Source organism: Homalodisca vitripennis, chromosome 2 (assembly GCF_021130785.1).
Source record: "Homalodisca vitripennis isolate AUS2020 chromosome 2, UT_GWSS_2.1, whole genome shotgun sequence".
NCBI lineage: Eukaryota > Metazoa > Arthropoda > Insecta > Hemiptera > Cicadellidae > Homalodisca > Homalodisca vitripennis.
The window spans coordinates 75,440,969-75,460,258 of NC_060208.1; the positions used below are offsets into that span (position 1 = coordinate 75,440,969).

The 19,290-nt window shown below is 35.3% G+C and overlaps 1 protein-coding gene across 2 annotated transcripts in view; it reads right to left on the reverse strand.

The window, feature by feature from the left end:
* LOC124354194 (probable ribonuclease ZC3H12C) overlaps window positions 1-19,024 on the reverse strand; it is a 35,419-nt gene extending 16,395 nt beyond the window's left edge. The window contains exons 1-2 of one of the 2 annotated variants that reach the window (XM_046804474.1): window positions 18,847-19,024; window positions 3,768-3,855 (exon numbers count right to left, since the gene is read on the reverse strand). The gene's annotated coding sequence lies outside the window, so the exon portion shown is untranslated. Of the gene's footprint in view, window positions 1-3,767; window positions 3,856-7,823; window positions 8,392-18,846 lie in introns of those variants that run through there. The other variant, XM_046804475.1, reaches the window with a different exon arrangement.
* Between the last annotated feature and the right edge of the window lie 266 nt (window positions 19,025-19,290).

Here is a 19,290-nt window from a genome sequence, read left to right on the forward strand (position 1 = left end):
CTTTCTTGTCGACAGGCATTGACTATGGTGGTCCCTTCAACGTCAAGATTCACAACCTCCGCTCTATCCGACACACTAAAGCTTACATCTGTCTCTTTGTGTGCCTAGTGACTAAGTCTGTACATATAGAAGTCGCCACTTGATCTGTCCACGGACGCATTTATAGCCGCACTCACACGTTTTGTTTTACGTAGAGGCCTATGTACCGACATCTATAGTGACTGTGGTACAAACTTTGTTGGTGCGAGAAACTCTTTACAGCAACTAATCACTTCCTCTGGCAAGCTCCAAATTCACCAATTTTTCCCTCGGCCAGAAAATTACTTTCATTTTAACCCCCCTGCAGCTCCCCCACCATGGCGGCCTCTGGGAAAGCGCCATTAAGAGCGCCAAATTTCACTTGAAAAGAGTTCTGGGCACCTATGTTCCCACTCTTGCCCAATTTACCACCCTCACTTGCCAGGTGGAAGCAATGTTTGAATTCCCGCCCGCTTACTGCGCTCTCCAGTGACCCCAACGATTTACAACCTCTCACTCCGGGGCACCTTCCTGATTGGAGCGCCGCTAGTGGCTGTGCCCGAACGCAACCTTGCAGATTTGCCGGATAACAGGCTGGCTCATTGGCAGCTAGTGCAGGCTTTCTCCCAGCAGTGTGGAAACGCTGGAGCAGGGAGTACCTCCATTCCCTCCAGCAAAGACTTAAGTGGGAGCGGCCCTCCCGAAATTTACAAGTGGCGATCTAGTATTGGTCCAACAAGACTCTCCCTCGCTGTTGTTGGCCCCTCGCTAGAATAACTAAGCTTTTCCCTGGACGTGACAGTGTAGTGCGTGTGGTAGAACTCAAGACCCCCCCAAGGTACCTTCACACGCCCGGCAGTCAAAGTGTTCCTGCTGCCGTTCTTGTCACCAATAGCTTAAGTCTATCTCAACACTTTAGGATAGATAGTTAAGACCTAGTTTAAGATGTTAGTCTTTAGCTTTATTTCTCATGTTCTTTCTCGATCATGCCACTTTGATTTGTTGAAATCCTGATGATTCAAAGCCGCCGGTATGTTCAATATTTAATTTAATATAGATAAGCATAATCTAGCCCAGACGCATTTAGGTATAAGAGAGAGAGGGAGCGTGGTCCCAAATCAGTCGTCCGCTGTTCCAATCAGCGCCACACACCCCCTGATATCTTAAAGGGTCCTGTCCTTGAAGTATTCTGGGCGCTCTTCCGCTTTGCGACTGCTGCCCGTTCGGCGAATAGCAAATACCCCTCTAACCAACCAGGGCGATAGCGTCCCCTGGAGCGAGCCGCTTCCCGGCATTCCTGAGTGGAATCATCGGCCGGAGACCATGTAGCTCTACAGTTCGTGGTCACTCTTTGTGCTCGACCCTTTCGTATTGACTTTGTTTTTCAAGTGTTTTTTTTTCTTAATGTGCATTACCATCCTCCTCCCCACACTCCTTTGGAGGTAATTTCAGGGTATTAGTGGAGAAGACAGTGTCCAGTGCGGATTATTCGTCGTTCTACCGCGGCCGCCAGCGGTGACGCCCGTTCGCTACGCGCCAATTTACGTCGCGCCTAAGCACTCCTGTCGTTCTTGCTTGCTTCCCCCTGTGGATCTCTACACACAGCGAGTTTTCCAAGGTACTGTTAAAACTCCATCACTTGTGTTGTATTCTCCTCTCACCTCTTGTTACCTGCCCACTTTCCCCGCCATTCTGCACATTGTTTTATTTTTATTTTCATAATTGGTCCTCCGATTATTAATTTTTAACTTCTGCCCCGTACAAGCCTATTAAGAAACAGTTTTTCCAATACTTTCGAAAAAGTAGACAGGATTGAAATAGGCCGGTAGTTCTCAACTTCCTTAGGGCTCCCCTTCTTGAGTACTGGTTTGACTATCGCCAGTCTGAGCATGGAAGGGAATTTACCTTCCATGAAAGAGGAGTTTGCAATATGAACCAAGGGCGCAGCGAGCTGTTCTGCAATGTCTTCAAGAGGTTTGAAGAAATGCCATCGGTCCCTGCAGAATGACTTGGTTTCAAAGATCTTATTATTGAGATTACCTCGAATTCGTTGGTAGGTGTGAGATACAATAATGAAGATATGTCCTGTAAAGTATAAGAAGGATATCATGCATTCTGAGATCTGTTATCATCTTGTATAAGTCGATATAAAACCATCACTTTTGTAATTTTGAACAGTATCACCACTGCAAGTAATGTAACAGCAGTTGGGCTTGCACAGGTGCTAAACGTAGGAATATCTGTAGAACATTATGATGCTAGCTGATATGACCTTGAAGCATTTTTTATTATAACACCTGGACAACATATGTCAGTCATCTATGACCGTAAAGTTACATATTCAGGTTTATAAATAGTTTATTTTGTTCATAAATACCTTTTAAAGGTGCTGAGAACATGAAATCCTGCTTAAAAACCTGATAATTTAGCCTTTAAACAATGTTATATTATTGTGTTTTACATTTCTGAGGCTAATAATTTAAAATGTTCAATAAAGCAATTTCTGCTCCAAGAAAGAGTTTTACAAAATGTCCACCACAGTCAATATATGGTGAAAATAAATGGTCAGGAGAGAGACTATATTGTTAAGAAACAGTAATAATCACATCTTTTGTGTCAGTTAATATTATTTAAAATCTAAATTAAAGCAATATTTATAAGTGCTAAGTAAAAAACTCACATACATTTTTTAGCAGCTTTTGTACTTTTCAAGTGATTTATAATAGACGCTATGAAGAAACAAGAATCTATGATGATGAGATACCTTAAAATAATTCCTATTTTGAGTAAGATGAATGGTATTAAAAATAATGCATACTCTAAAATCATAATATTATTGAGTTCCATGGTCTGTGAGTTAACTCCACAGTCTTGACTGATTGAAAGTCATACTCCATTTAAACTTCCATGAATTGCATCTACCAATCCCAGTTCACCACAACCTATTCCACCCGGAGGAAATTCATACCACCTGGTGCTTTTATTTGGTTGAACATTAAGAAATTGTTACATCCATTGTACAAGTCTCAGAATAATGCCGAGTTTGTATTACGTGAGAAGTTCTGTACTATAAGCTTTGAAGCTGTTCAGAGGGATAGTCTGTATGATCTAATCCGGCTTCTTAGCTGAGAGGTGTCACACAAAATGAATAGATTAGGAGTGTCCACAATCTTACGAGCTAAACTAACCTAGGAGTACCGCTTTGCTTCAGAAGTTAGGAGTCAGAAAGGGCTGTTTGCAGCACTGAGAGCCAAGTTAAAGGAGCTGCCATGACGGTTCCAATTGTCCTCATAACCCTGTTAACCAGGACATCGATCTCTTCTACATGTGTGTGACTAAGCCGCACAGTTGCACAGTAATACTCAGCAATAGAGTAAACACGGCAATAGAGGACTGGTACTTAGGACTTGAGCATTAGCCTCCAAGATGACCCAACAAGTTGCTATACAAGTTGGTCTTTGTATTTATTTCAGGTGCTGACTTTGGGACACTTTTGTAAGTTATTAATCAATTGAGGGTGGCTCATAGGTACTTAAGGTGTTAATAGTAGTTTACACACTTACACTAACAGTTGAACAAACTTCAATACCATTGGAGAGAATATTAAGTTTGAAGTTGGTCAGACTGTTGTTTATGCGGAAATAGAATACTTCTGTTTTTGTAGTGTTTGGATTCAATAATAAAATTAATAAGAATAGATCCTGCTAATAATTTAACCAAACCAGTAATGAAGTTAACGATCTACTTACAACTTGTAGATTATTTGAAGATGTTTCAACAAGACCAGTGTTTGTTTTTGAAATGTCCATTTTCCAATTTTGAAATGAAGATTTAGACCTAGAATATGACATAAAGTGTGAGTTTTCAACAAACACTATTTGAAAAGGAGGAAATATGAGGGTGAAGAAAACAATGGTTTTTTTATTCAAATTTTTAATAACTATGAGTTAAATTAAACTAAATTTTCTTAAATGGGTTCTATCATACCCTGAAAGAGAAAGTAGTAGCTTAAGCACACTGTCCAAGATAAATACTTTGAATTTGCAATATTTCTAACAGGAAAGACCGGTCTCCTTGTTAGACTTACACTGCTCATCACTATAGACTCCACTGTCCTGTTCAAAGATACCTCTGAGAAATTGGAGGGAACAAGATTCGTCAAATGATATAGGACAAAATATATGCTGTCAAAAGAACCTTCACCACAATGCAAGGCCGTACACTGCTGTCCAGACTCGGGAAATGAATGACTCTTTCAGGTAGTTTTCAGTAGCCACCCTGATCTAACTCCATGCGATTCCCACCTTTTTCAGCATTATAAACATAATCAATCGTCTTGGTGGGGAGCACTTTAACAACAATGAAGAATTGAAAATTGCTGTAAACTCCTGGTTTTCATATCAGGCAGCATATTTCTCGAAGAAGAATTTCTAAAGTGAATTTTAAGATATAAAAGCATCTTAATAAACAAGGACACTATATAAAAAAGTTTAATCCTCAATTTTCAATAAAAATCCACATTACTGTTTAGACATTTCCTCAGACTGTCTAATTTATTTGTAAACTCCTTGTGAAGAATTGTGCACATTAAAAGAAACATATATTTTAATACATAGTTCAGATATATGTACTATCATGCAGTATATATAGTCTTTAATTGCCACACCCTATTTTTGAAAAATTATAAATTTTTGATAATGTGATAAAAAAAATATTCAGATCAGTTTCATCCACCTTTAATTGTTTACCTTTTTGTGCATGCTTAACATGTTTCTTGCAGTAAAACAAGCCAATGATATACCCAATAAGCTGCAAAATTCATTTTTTTTTTTTTTTTTTTTTTTTTTTTTTTTTTTGAATTAGTGATATTGTGGTTGGCTAGGGTATAAAATCATCATATTGGATATTACACATCTATACACATTAATTATAAATGGGTTTGTCTGGATAGTGGACCATAAATAATCCATATGACTTGATATGCACAGAGTTTTATCTCTAAGCAATGCAACTGTCCAAACAGTGGCCCTACACATGGCGTCCAACGCCAAACTGCCCTGCATCGCATGTTTAGTTCTCTAATGCGTAGATTTCACAGAACAATATCTAAAGTAGTGAGTAGATACCAATTCTAGAAATAGAGTGTTTCTTTTATTGTAACAGAACAATAACAAACAATCACCCATTCTTAAAAACTAACTTTAAACAAATCAAATTTGTTTGTCAAAACTGCAAAGATATAACAGTTCGTAAGTTAATTAAACAGGGAACCTAGAATATTGTTTACAGATTGATTACACTTTTTTGATCGCTCATGATACTTTATTTTGTAAATATTATTTATAGACACCTCAAAAAGTTTTTTTTTATAAAATAGGATAAAAATTTTATCTCAAAACAAACCAAAATAGTTTGAAGGGGAGAGGTGGCAAAAATTGTTTAGTTCAGAGCAGTGAAATTTCTGACTCTTGCAACTCTTTGAAACATAGTTTTTTTTATTATACGGGCGTGTTTGTTAAGTACGTAACGTTTTAGAATTCTGCACTGCAACACTTCAGTTGATGTCCTGTGCTTGCACCTTGTTTACCTTCTTCTCATATCAAGCCACAGACGCAATTACATAAAAAATCAATGGTTTTTATGTTTTAACGCATATTTCAAACAAATCTTGTCAATTGAGAATCCTGCTGACTGTGAAGTACATGATGTTATTTGTTTTCTTTGTGCTTAAGGCTTAAAAGCAGTTGAAATTCTCTGTCAGAACTGTGAAATGTGTAGAAAACATTATGAGTGATGAAATGGCATTAAAATGGATATGAGTTTAAAAGATGACCGAAAGAATATTCATAATGAGAAAAGGAGTTTATGACCCTCAATTATCACCAATGATTTGGTGCAGAAAGTGAATAGTTTCTTTAAGTTTCAAGAAGTGTTCTCTATTAAATTTTCATTGAGTGTTTAAACATCGAAAAACATGTTTTCTTAACAGTCTATAGTCATTACATGTATCTCAGTCTTCAAGGAAAATTAAGTCTCATAAGCCACAACAGCAAAACATCATTCTCACAACAACTGCCTGTACATCCCCTGAGCAAAACGAAGGACTCCTTTCCAGTACTGACAATGCACATTTTTAATGCTTTGTTTCATAACATTAGGAACAAGCATCTCAGGAGGTCCAGGGCAAAGCTGGGAGCAATTCAACTATATTGTATTAAGGAATATTTTGAGACAGACTTGGACAGGATCATTGCTATGCCGCTAAAATAACATGAAAAAATGTAAATATGTGTATAGTGTTGTATAAATTTTATCTTGGGATACAATCAATCTGGTACCGCCAATCAGTGATGAAGTGGAAGGTAACAAGTAGGTATCTGATATTTCTCACAAGTTTACACGCTTAGTTTACCCAACAAGAATGATCCGAGTTGCGTTACATACAAGAAGAAAAGCACATATTGAGGCCCACAGTGCAATTGTGGCATACACAGACACTGTTACCATTTGGATCACCTCTGGAAGTTTTCTACAAGCAGCTCTTTTGACTAAGACTCTTCTAAAAGAAAAGTGTGTAGCGGGCTCGGTATATTGTAAATAGTTTTTCTAGTATACATTTTTATGTAAATATATCCTCTTTCTCCATTACATTCTGAACACAATTGCTATTTTATATTTTTATAATAAAAAATAAGTAATGTTTATATGAAAAATTATTCCTTTTTTTTAACTTCTTGAACTATGGGCTCATAGTTTCAAAATAAATTTTGGTGAGTAAACTATTTTAGTATTTTCATACTACACACTTATTACTGAGTACAATTATATGTTATAGTGTATGATTATTTACATATGTATCAATCCAAACCAAGAGGTCCCGAAAAACATTAAATGCTTCACTTTAGGTAGATTCCCTATGATCTGATAAGAACAATCCTTTAATTTTTTTATTGTTCACCATTTACATATGGCCACCATTTTTACTGTAGTCCGCACAATATTTTTGTGTTTGCAGGAATTTACGGGTTTTTACATTATTTACCAACGGATTGCCCCAGACCTTTAAAATAAATTGCACTGAGTTATCGACACTCTGGCTTACAAATTAAGGCCTGATAATTACCATGTAACTACATGTATTATGTAACATGTAATATATTTATAACACCTCAAAATGATTGGACAAAAATTAACAACATTCATATTTCACAATAATTTTTCTAAGAAAGGACATCTCACCTTTTATGTTGTTACCCTAAATTATATTATTACTCTACAGTATACTAAATATCAGTGGTGAGATGCTTACTCTTTAAAACTACAGCTTTAAAAATTGACATTTTGCTTTTTTAAATTTTTTACTGCTAATATAAACTAAAGACAATTTCTCACTCAAAAGGTCTTTATTATATTATAATATGTTAGTATCAATTTCAACTTTAAGATTAAGTTTGAAGTAATTTATAAAATATATTTCATTTAATAAAAAAGTTGATTATTTCATTTTTGTAATGTACCTTACTTACGGTACACAATTCAATTTTAAGATTTAAACATATCTAGTTTAAGACAAACAAATATGGTAGCAGTAATCTTTGATTATTGTAATATTAAAGTTCCAGAGTTTGTTACAGTAGAGTGGTCATCCGGCTGATTTTTTTTATTTTGCGGTTTTTAGTGCTTTTCTAAATAAAATTTAAGGTTTTGAAGTTTAAGGTGACCTTAGATTGGGACAACACACATATAAACAATTTTTATTTTAAAATCAGTATTAAATGAAGATTAATTAATTTAATATTACTTACAGTACTAAGTGTCCACATGCTTTTCTTCTGACAAATTGTCTTGAATTTGGGACATTAGAGCGGGCAAAAGAAAAAAGTCTAATACTACTTCACTTTAAACAAGTAATTCAAAGTAAAATAAAAAGATACAAAGAGAGAATCTGATATTGAAAAATAAGTAGCCTAATTCTATAGATGGAACATAAAAAGCCTGCACTTGATTACTGTAGTATTTCCTGTACCTGTTTGCAACCAATTAGGGCAGCTCACATATCAATCCAACTACAGCTTATCTACCAGATGTTACTCAACTAATATCCAATGGACATGAGTATCCACCTGTAATTGGTGTTCAAGGTCAAACCAGCTGGTTTACTTTGTCATCTACTTATCTTATTGAATGATTTCTTATCAGTTGTTGTTTAGAAGTGAGACACAAAACTCTTTATTGAAATATTACAATGAAAGTCTGTATGTTTGCAAAGACTTAAAATTATTTGAGGATGGCTGCCAAATTGTATGTCAACTTACTCTCAGTAGCTTACAATGGAACCTGCTAGTACAGATAAGAAGAAAGAAAGCCCTCATATCAAAACACGCTTATTTACTAAAACATATAAAACTCAAGACAAATATTTCATATTAAAAAACCCTAATAATTGAAATAAAATTACAAGTAATGAGAGCAAAATAAAAGAAACCAATTCCAAGTAAATAAAATTGAAAATCACGTGGAAACTTAGCAGAACAGATTGTCACTAAAAAAAAAGAAAATGGTTACCTATAGAAAATCTGACAACTTGTTGGAGATAGCTGGAAAATATATTGCGTTAAATTATACTTATTTATATTTTTACACAATTACTTTACATTGTTACACAATTACTCTATATTTTTTATCAGATCTTCCATTAAAATCTTAGAAGCTAACCACAATGTGTTCCTGGTCAATCACTACATCTCACACGCCATTAAGTGTTTAGAAGACTTCAGTTCAATTCTTGACTCTCTTCGAATTAAAACCAAAGATCTGATAACATGTCCAATCAATGATTGAGTCAGTTTAAATGAAGAAGGAGGAAGTCAGTAGATCCTCCGAATTTTGAACAGAAGGAGAGAAAGTTCTTTTACTATGACTTGTTAAAAAACTTAAAACTAAAAAAGAAAAATGCAGAAAAACACCCAAAATAATAGAAACTGGTAATAGAATTTACTACATCTTTTCTAAAGTAATCAGTCTTCAGTAACTCATTAGTACTTGGTAAAAATGTATTATTATGAAATAATTAGTTGTCTTAAAGCACAACTAATTCCTGTAATTTGTTGCATTACTCGTGTGTAAAATAAACTTATGTGATAACAGGATTTCGGACATTTGCCATCTTTATAGGTTATAAAAGGTTATAACACTGTAGGCGTATAAAAGGTTTTATACCTTTTATAACCTATAACGACGGCAAATGTCCGAAATCCTGTTATCCTTTCAAACCTACCATCATCAATAACAAACTTCAAACAAAGAAAAATCTATGTGTATAACCTATATTGTTGTGTTCTATGCATAAAAGAAGGCCATAACATTTTTTATTAAAATAAATTTTAACTTAAATGCAAATTTTGTAGAAACAATAAAATTCTAAAATTTGGGAAGGATCATAAAACAAAAAGCAGTTATGGACATAAATTATTAAAATTGGGTGTATACTTAAGATTTTGGTAATACAAGTTTTGCTAATACAATTGTACATGCATGTCTATACATACATACAAAGTATATTTACTGTATATATATATATACACGAGGTCCAATCAAAAAGTATCCGACCTCGTCGTGTATCGCGGCTTCTGCTGCCAATAATGAGATAAGATTTGTTGCGACAATAGTTCCTACTATGATAAGGAAAGGTACAAAGTCTTATTTTGATCCACCGACTGGTTCGCCGGAGACGGGTCAGTATGTACTGATAAGTCAAGTGCGCGTATCGGTTTTCTCTAACTGTGAAGATGACGGAAAAAGTGGAACAACGTTATTGCATTAAATTTTGCGTGAAACTCGGAGAAAAACAAAGTGAGACCATTCGGAAAATTCAGCTAGCATTCGAAAATGAGGCAATGAGTGTTACGCAGATTAAAGAGTGGTATAACCGTTTCAAAAGTGGTCGAACCTCAGCAGAAAGTGACGCGCGTTCGGGCCGACCAAAAACAAGTCGAACTCCGGAAATCATCGAGAAAGCAAAAGTTTTGATCTGTGAAAATCGTCGAATGACTGTGGAGGAAGTAAGTACTGAGTTAGATGTCAGTTTCGGATCAGCTGAAGCAATTTTAACGGATGACTTGGGATTGCGCCGGGTAGCCGCAAAATTTGTGCCAAAATTGCTGACAGACGAGCAGAAGCAACGGCGATTGGATGTTGCCGAGGACATGCTGCAATGTTGCGAGGATGATGCGGATTTTTTGACATCGATAATAACTGGAGACGAAAGTTGGGTCTATGGATATGACCCTGAGACCAAATTTCAAGCATCACAATGGCAGTCTCCCCAGGATCCTAGGCCAAAAAAAGCAAGGCAAGTTCGAAGCAATGTCAAAGTGATGCTTACTGTTTTTTTCGACCACCGTGGAGTTGTGCACCATGAATATGCCCCTGAGGGTCAAACTGTGAATGCAAAGTACTATTTAAGTGTCCAACGTCGTCTCCGAGATGCGATTCGCCGCAAAAGACCTGACTTGTGGGCGTCTCAAAATTGGCGGCTACACCACGACAATGCGCCAGCTCATTCTTCCCAGCTCATTCAAACTTTTTTGGTGAAACACGGCACTCCGCAAGTTCCTCGGCCTCCGTACTCTCCAGATATGGCTCCATGCGATATTTGGCTCTTCCCCCACCTCAAAAAACCATTGAAAGGCACCAGATTTGAAAGTCGAGAAGCAATTATGAAAAAAACGACGGATGATCTCATGGCGATGCCGAAAAGTGATTTTCAAGACTGCTTCCAGAAGTGGAAACGTCGCTGGAATCGTTGTGTTGCTTCTCAGGGTGCTTATTTTGAAGAAAATTAATGCCAGCTTTTTTCAGGTAACTTCAGTTTTACGTTGCACCAAAAGGTAGGATACTTTTTGATTGGACCTCGTATGTAGAAAAAGGCCAATATATTAATATTAATTAACTATATTTTGCATTAAGCTTCTTCAGATCAAAACAACATAACGAAACACATAAAATAATTAAAAACATACATTTAAACAGATAAATAAATTAATAAGCATAATATTCTTGAAATGATAAACATATGTTCAAATTGTGGGTGTAAAGATGTGATGAGTGTTCAGATGATTTAAATTTATCGAAGATTTAATCCATAGGGAAATTTAGATTTTGTGACAATTTGACATGCTTGTTCTAAATTTCTTAATTTTGATGTATTTGAATTATTTTTTATTGATCGTATTGGTTTTATTGTATATAAATTTTCAGAAGATTCTTTGTGTATTTTACTATGAATGACTAATGGTTTTGATTCATCATTATGCTTAAAATCATATCGGTGACCTGTCATTCTTATTCTTCAATTATTTGTTGTTGAGCCAATGTAGTCTTTAGGACATTGTTTACACTGAATTTGATATACTACATTTTTTGTATCACATGTCAAATTGCCAATAATTTTGTATACTTTTTTAGTTGAACTACTTTCGAATTTTGATGACTCTTGTATTTGATTGCACACCATACATCTTGATTTATTACATGGATGTGCTCCTTTAAATTTAGTTTCCACATCAGAATCAGCTGGTAATATTGGTTTCGATATAATGTCCTTTAAGATAGGAGGTCTTTTAAAAACAATACGTGGAATACTTTTTAGAAATGAGTCTGTCAGTGGAGAATTTTGAAGAATTTTGTAAGCTACTTTAAAAATGTTGTTAATTTTGTAGAGACCAGGATGATATTATGTTATTAATTTAGGCTCATCATAATATTTCTTTTTGACACAATTATTATTAAGGTTACTTTCATTGAGCTGTAGCTTTTCATTCAATAGCTTCTCAGGATATCCTCGTTTAAAAAAAGCATCATATATGTTACTAACGTAATTTTTAAGATCTTCACTCTCACTGCATAATTTGGTTGCTTGTGTAACCAAGCTTTTGAGAATTGATCTTTTTACATATACAGGGTGACAACTGTTGTAATGTAGATATTGAAAAGTGTTAGTAGGTTTTACATTAATTTTGTGTTTCAAGTAACCTTTCTTGATGTAAACGTCAATATCCAGAAATGTAACTGACTCTGTTGAAATTTTCCAAGTAAATTTTTAATTGTTATCGAAGGAGTTCAATGCGTTTAAGAAATCTACAAGTTTTTCATTACTCTCTGTCCATAACATAAAAATGTCATCTATGTATCTAGTCCAGAATAAAGGTTTAAATGTTTGAGAATGTAGAAAATCTTATTCAAATTTTGCCATAAAAAGATTTGCGTATGATGGGGCCATTCGGGTACCCATGGCTGTTCCTTTCTTTTGTAAATAAAATTTGTTTTGAAATCGAAAACAATTGGAAGATAATATAAAATTTATGAGAGCAATGATGAAGTTAGTGCTTGGTTTTGAATTTCCAGGTCTTTTATTTAGAAAGCTTCCATACCTTTATTGTGGTCAATATTAGTATATAAGGAAGTTACATCAATCGTAACTAATGTCACATTTGTTGCAATAGGTTGGGGTATTTCTTTTAATCTTTCAATAAAATGATCAGTGTTTTTCAAGTAGGATGGTACATTTTTTACAGGTGTACATCTACAAACCGTGATATTCTTTCTGTGGGAGATGATATTGAGGCGACTATGGGACGGCCAGGTGGTGATATCTTTGTTTTGTGTACTTTCGGTAACAGGTAGAAAACGGGTGTTTGAGGATTTATGTTTATTAAAATATCAATTAGCTCTTTTGGCAATCTCTCTTTAATAGAATTTTCTTTCAAATATTTCGTTATTTCTTTATTGAAGTGGTTTGTCATATCAGATTTTAATAACTGATAAGTGTCTTCATGTTCTAATTGACGGTTGGCTTCTCTAATATAGTCTGAAATGTTCATGATTACTGTTACATCACCTTTGTCACCAGGCAAAATTACAATATTTTAGTTATTTTTTAGTGATGAAATGGCTTTAGATTCTTCCTTAGAGAGATTTTTTGACGTTGGCAAATCATCAGAAAAATTTGGGTTAGCAATGTTAATTGCTAACCCAAACAGTCATGCAATGTAAATTGTTAATATTTTTGTGTTCATTTGAGAGTCATTGTTATTATCAAAAAAATATTTTAATCTCACATTTCGGGCAAATTGAACAGTATCCATCACTAATTGAATGTGGTCAAAAGTTGGAGTTGGAGCAAAGTTAAGTCCCTTAGACAACAGAGAAATTTCATTTAGTTGCAGATTATAATCTGATAAGTTAATTAAAGTCATCTCGTCACATTGCATTGAAAATTGTGTAAGGATATTGTTTTGTCGAGATGGGGAAGTTTGCGATGAGAATGGGGTTGGAGATGAAGACGTATATATATATATACAGTAGCAATGAAATAAATTCCATAATTCATTTTTGAACAGTATAAAAGTTACCTTTTGCCACTATACAAACATTTTACCAAAATTACATTACACATTACATTACATTTTAAAAATTATCATATGGCGAAGTAAAATAGAATTTTGAAAGTTTGTACTATATGAAAATGTATAGATGTATTATTTTTAACTGACAGGAAATTTTATGTAGTATTAGAAAACCATAAACTATGTCTAAATATATGAAATAAACATATTACAAAAGAACATGTGATAATGCGCACCATTTAGAAACAAACTCAAATCCACAATAACATACAGAGTATTACTAAATCAGCTAATCTTTATTTACATCAGCCTGAACACTGCTGAATTAGAATGAATAATAAGATAATTCATATATCAATCACATATATCTGGCCCATCACTAGATTCACTTTCTAAGACCTGCTCCACCAGTTCTCTCAAATCACTTGTGGTTAGAGCATGATCCTACCATAGGCTTAGGCTTAGCCAACAATAAATCACTGTTTTATCACCAATATTATATAAAAAATCGGTACTTTGGGATTATACCGACCACACCAGTATGAAGAACACAAAAATATAAATTTATAGAAACAAACATGATAGAACGAAAAACAACTCTTTAATTACAAAATTACAAACTTACAAGCATTTCCAGGTATTGTGATCGGGATTGTTGTGGCGGAGTGTGATCAAGAATAAAAACAAGTTTTGAGTGTTTTTTTCAATAAAGAGTTTAGTTTTTGTTTGGTAATGTTTGTTTTTGTTGAATTTTTGTGTTTGGAGAAATGTAGGGGTAAAACACAGAAGTACAACAAAGCGTCGCACCAGCCGAACGGGCGGCGAGACTCTGCAATCACGTTATCTACTAGACCGCTCGACTTTGACCTCTGTCTGAGGACGGGGAGGGGTTTGCGATAAGACAATTCCTGTTTTATATTCACGAAATATTGTTCTACACTAATCTAGTAATCAGTAGAAGGAAAATGTCAAATAATGATTCATGTCTGGGTGTGGTCGGTAAAATCCCAAAGTACCAAAAAATCTATTCTTATTACTGAAATCTGATTACGACTTAGGTTTAATTCCTCAACTGCACAGTTTCCTCAAATAACCATATATATGTGACAATGATCCAAACAGTTATCATACATAGCCAAAGAAATTATGGTAAATATATATTTTGTTGTGAAAAGTATCTATTTACTAAGACTAAATTGTTACTTCAGAACAAAAAGCATGCTGGAAATAATGTTTAGTAAGTGAAAAACAATAAACTATATGAAATAAATTTTAGTAAAGTGATATTCCAATAGCCTAATCAGAGCCGATAATTTATCAAACAGATATCAGTAAAAAGATATTTTTTTATTCTAAAACGTATTTGGTAAATCTTAAGCTCAGCGACTACCGCTCCGATCGCCGTAATTTTTTGCATTCTAACACAGGTTAACGTAATTTCACCGAAAAAAATAGTCCCGATTATCGCCGTAGCCGTTTACTCCCCCCTCCAAAAAAAATTTTTGGAAAAAATAAAATTTGAAAAACCTGACTGACAATGCATTTATTCGTTTTTTTGGTGTAATTAGTTTCGTAGGGTAGTAGTCCATGTACTAATTCTAGTATAAACTCGTCTTATCTTATCAGTAATAAACGCGCGCCGCTTATCTTTTGCCTGTAATGAAACCTGCGTTAGTTCTGTCTGAGTGTTGTGTGTGTAAGCAGTCATGCGTGATCTGGGCTTGGACTTTGCAAGCTCGAGTTAATTTTTTTTCTAAAAGAGCAAGCAGCGCGAAGCGCTGCGCAGCGGGCAAGCATCGCATGATCTGAATTTTGAATAGGCAAGCTAGGGTCTTTTTAGCGTGTGACAAGAACCATCGCAAGCCATGTCAATAACTTCACTAATTATTCCTTGTCCATGTGGGTTTGTTTGTGTACGTCTGGCGGTCAATCGAAGCCGTCCTATAGGTCACGTGACCCGTCCGGCCAATCGGAAACCTTCCTGTTTGTCACGTGGCAACTGTCAATTCATCAAAACGTCCATGGTCGGCCATTGTTTTTAGTTTGATAGTCGAAAATCTTGTTATTTATGTGTTTTGTATTGCCAACATTGTACTGCTGTAAAACTGGTTTTTATATGTTAGCGATAATCGGGACTATTTTTTTCGGTGAAATTACGTTAACCTGTGTTAGTACGAAAAACCTTACGGCGATCGGAGCGGTAGTCGCTGATCTTAATATTTACCACGTATTTTTATTTGAACTATTGCAATAACCAATAACATACTACACATTTAATACAACAATAAAACACAAATAAAACTTTTACAATTATCACGGCTTGACACAAAAGTAAATGTAAACAATGCCGTCAAGATGACATTCACAACAAACAGGTGCTGGTTTCTTTTACTTTTGAAATAATCAACTTGCTACATCACAATTAAAATAACAAAGAGGAACTGGAGAAATTGGAGAGGAAGAGAAAGAAGTTCATGTTTTGACCGAAACGAGATTACTTCCTTTTTAATAGAACATGGAATTTTTAATAATTAGTGTATTTGTTTGTCGAGCAATCACGTTTGGTTTTTGAACTGGGAGACTTTGATGTTTAGTTGCGACAGAAACATTCGTTAAAGTAGTAAAAAATAGTTTTCAATATTGTAATTTTCCTTTTTTGAAAGAATGCGCTTAGACATAGAGACATATTTTGGTTTGGTGAATACGTTGCATTTGAAGCCACCGACACAACACTATATTTCGTTGGTGTTTAGCGTTTCTGCACATTCTGTAATGGACTGGTATTCTTTCTGCCGCAAAGTGTATTTCCATCACATTTAATTGGCGGTCCTCTGATAGTCGTTGAAATTGATGAGGCCAAATTTGGAAGGAGAAAATACAATCGCGACAGAAGAATTCAGGGACAGTAGGGTTTTGGGGGAATCGAAAGGAAGAGCAGAAATTCTTTCCTTGACGTAATTAAAGAATGGGTTCTACAAGGTACGAAAATTGTTAATGACTCTTGGAAGGCCCACAATTGTCTCGGTGACGATGGATTCAGGCACTTCTCCGCCAATCATTCCATTAATTTTGCTGACCCTGATACCGGTGCACATACAACCATTGAAAGACACTGACGAGAAATCAAGGCGAACATCCCTCGTTATGGTGTCCGGGTGTGACCATTTTGTCGGGTACCTGGCAGAATTCCTTTTTAAGGCCACCCACATACCAGGCTCTACCACTTTTTTGTTGCTGCTGCTCAGTCCTATCCGCCAACACACTAATTGTAAGTGTTCTCTATTAATGTCCATTTATATATTTATATTAGGGTTTTTCATGATCTATTATGTTTTTTTACACTTTACATAATTGCCTTTGCATTACATTTGAATTTATATTTCTAATCAGCCCCTCTAGAATTTGATATTTTACTGATAGGTACTATCTCAAGGGATTTTTTTCTTTCGTTGACATCAGTTAAGGGCAGTACCGATGCCGCAGCTCGCGCTGATAACCTGAAGCACTCGTCTCAACCCGATTACAACTAATTAATTTGTAGCTCAAAATTAAGAAAAACATTGTTCATTTCGATCAAAATTCTGCTCATTTCAGTATTATACTTTATTTATGGTTCCAAAGATGGCACCGCATTCGATGGCATCATTACGAGGTTGAATCATGATCAAAAAAGGTCATGTGACACCTGACGCAGATGTACAACATGGAAATATGGTTCCACGCGTCAACAGTTGTTCCATTGTTTGGTAATTATCATATAAACGGCCTGAGCAGAAAAATACGAGTTTTGCATTAACTTATTGGAATCGTCCTATAGAACAAAAAAAATATAAGGTTTGATGGGTTGGAAATGAGAAATAACGAAGTTCTAGGACATAAAAAATGGAACAACTGTTCACGCGCGGAGTAATATTTCCATGTTGTACATCCACGTCGAGCGTCACGTGACCTTTTGTGACAAATAACATGATTTTAAGGGGTATATTCACAAGTTTCTAATGTTTTAATGTTCACTTTATGTGCTGTGTCTGGATAATCTGTTTACTTGAATATTATCTACGGCCGGGACTGATAGCAGCCGGATAACGTACCTGTTATCTGAGTTCTCCGGGGCATGGGTCAGTTCTACACAAGATATCGTGTTCAGTAGGTCGGATTGAGTGAGTGCGTTTACAATGATGAATCAACCATCCACTAGTTCAACCAACCCTAGTGAATTGTGTGTGTCGGAATGTTTCGTAGGGCACATAAAGAGTTTACGTTTTAACGAAACGAAATTATCTCTTTTTTAATTGAACATGGAATTTTTAAAAATGAGTGTATGTGTTCGTCGTGCGGTCGAGTGGTGTTTTTAAACCGGGAGACTTTGTCGTTTCGTTGTGATAGACGACTTTTTTGTTGTTGCTGCTCAGCTGTATCCGCCAACACACTAATGGTATGTGTTCTCTGATCCATCTATATATTTGAGTTTTTCATGATTTATTTAGTTTTTTAACTTTACATAATTGCCTTTGCATTACATTTCAATTTATATTTTTGATCAGCCCCTCTAGTATTTTATATTTTACTGACAGGTACTATCTCGAGGGATGTTTTTCTTTAATTGACATCAGCGCGGGGCAGGAAGCCCACGCTGATGGCCGGAGGCACTCGTAATTAATTTTTTTCTGGAAATTAAGAAAAACATTATTTATTTTGATAAAAATTCTGCTCATTTCTGTATTATTTTTCATTTACGTTTGCAAAGATGGCGGCGCAACCGATGACGTCATCACGAGGTTCAATCATTGGCCACAAAAAGTCACGTGACGCTAGACGTGGATGTAGAACATGGAGATATTACTGAAAAGTTATTTAATTTTTCATTTTCTAGAACTTTTTTATTTCTCATTTCCACCCCATCAAACCTTATACTTTTTTGTTCTATATGACGATTCCAATAAGTTTTTTAACGCAAAACTCGTATTTTTCCGCCCCGGCCGTTAATATGATAATTACCAATCCACTTATCCTACTCTACCCATTTTAGTGCAAAAAAGGTATCAAAAATAAAAATGTGAAAGAAATTAAGTGTAAGCCTAACCTAGATGCTCCATGTTAAATGTGGTTTTTTAACCTAGCCAGCAGGAACCATATGTACAATATAATATGGTGTTAATTATCTTAATGATACAGTATTTTACTTAAGCATACAAAAAAACTGAACTAGTCCTAGGTCTACAAAATAAAAAGCATGGAATTTTAGATAGGAAATTAACTTATCCCAGGAACCACTCGTTTCGCAGTGGGGTCATTAGTGAACCACTCCAGTGTTGCAGTAAGTAACGTGAGTAAAGTAAACGATATTTAAAATTCGTAAACAAATTTTCAAAATTACTATTCTAAACAACATACCAGACAAAACTTAATACAACAAACTTACAGCATGCAAGTATAGGCCATCATCAGACATCAGCTCACCAGCACTCACCGACGTTCAAATTCACCAGTCCAGTCTTCAGTCAGTTGTAGCTTTGATTATACAATTGAATAAGTGTACTCACCGGGATATGTTACAACTCACCGGGATACAGTTATACAAGTATAAGCCAACGATACTACTGGAACGCACGCTGCCACATGCTGTGTTTTCCGGTCGCATACAGCTGTGCGTTGCGGGTGCATCCACGGCCTCACAGGCCCCTTAAGTGGGCAGGAACTAACCGCCGATCAAAGGGACGATACGGTATCCCGCCCTTTCATGTCGAAACAGGGTATATTAGTGTCGGTAGCATCATCATTCATTGGTAACTTATTACCAGGATAACGTATTACCAGTAATGGTCTGAATAATTTGGCGTTCTCGTAATGTCTTTCCGGTAGTAGG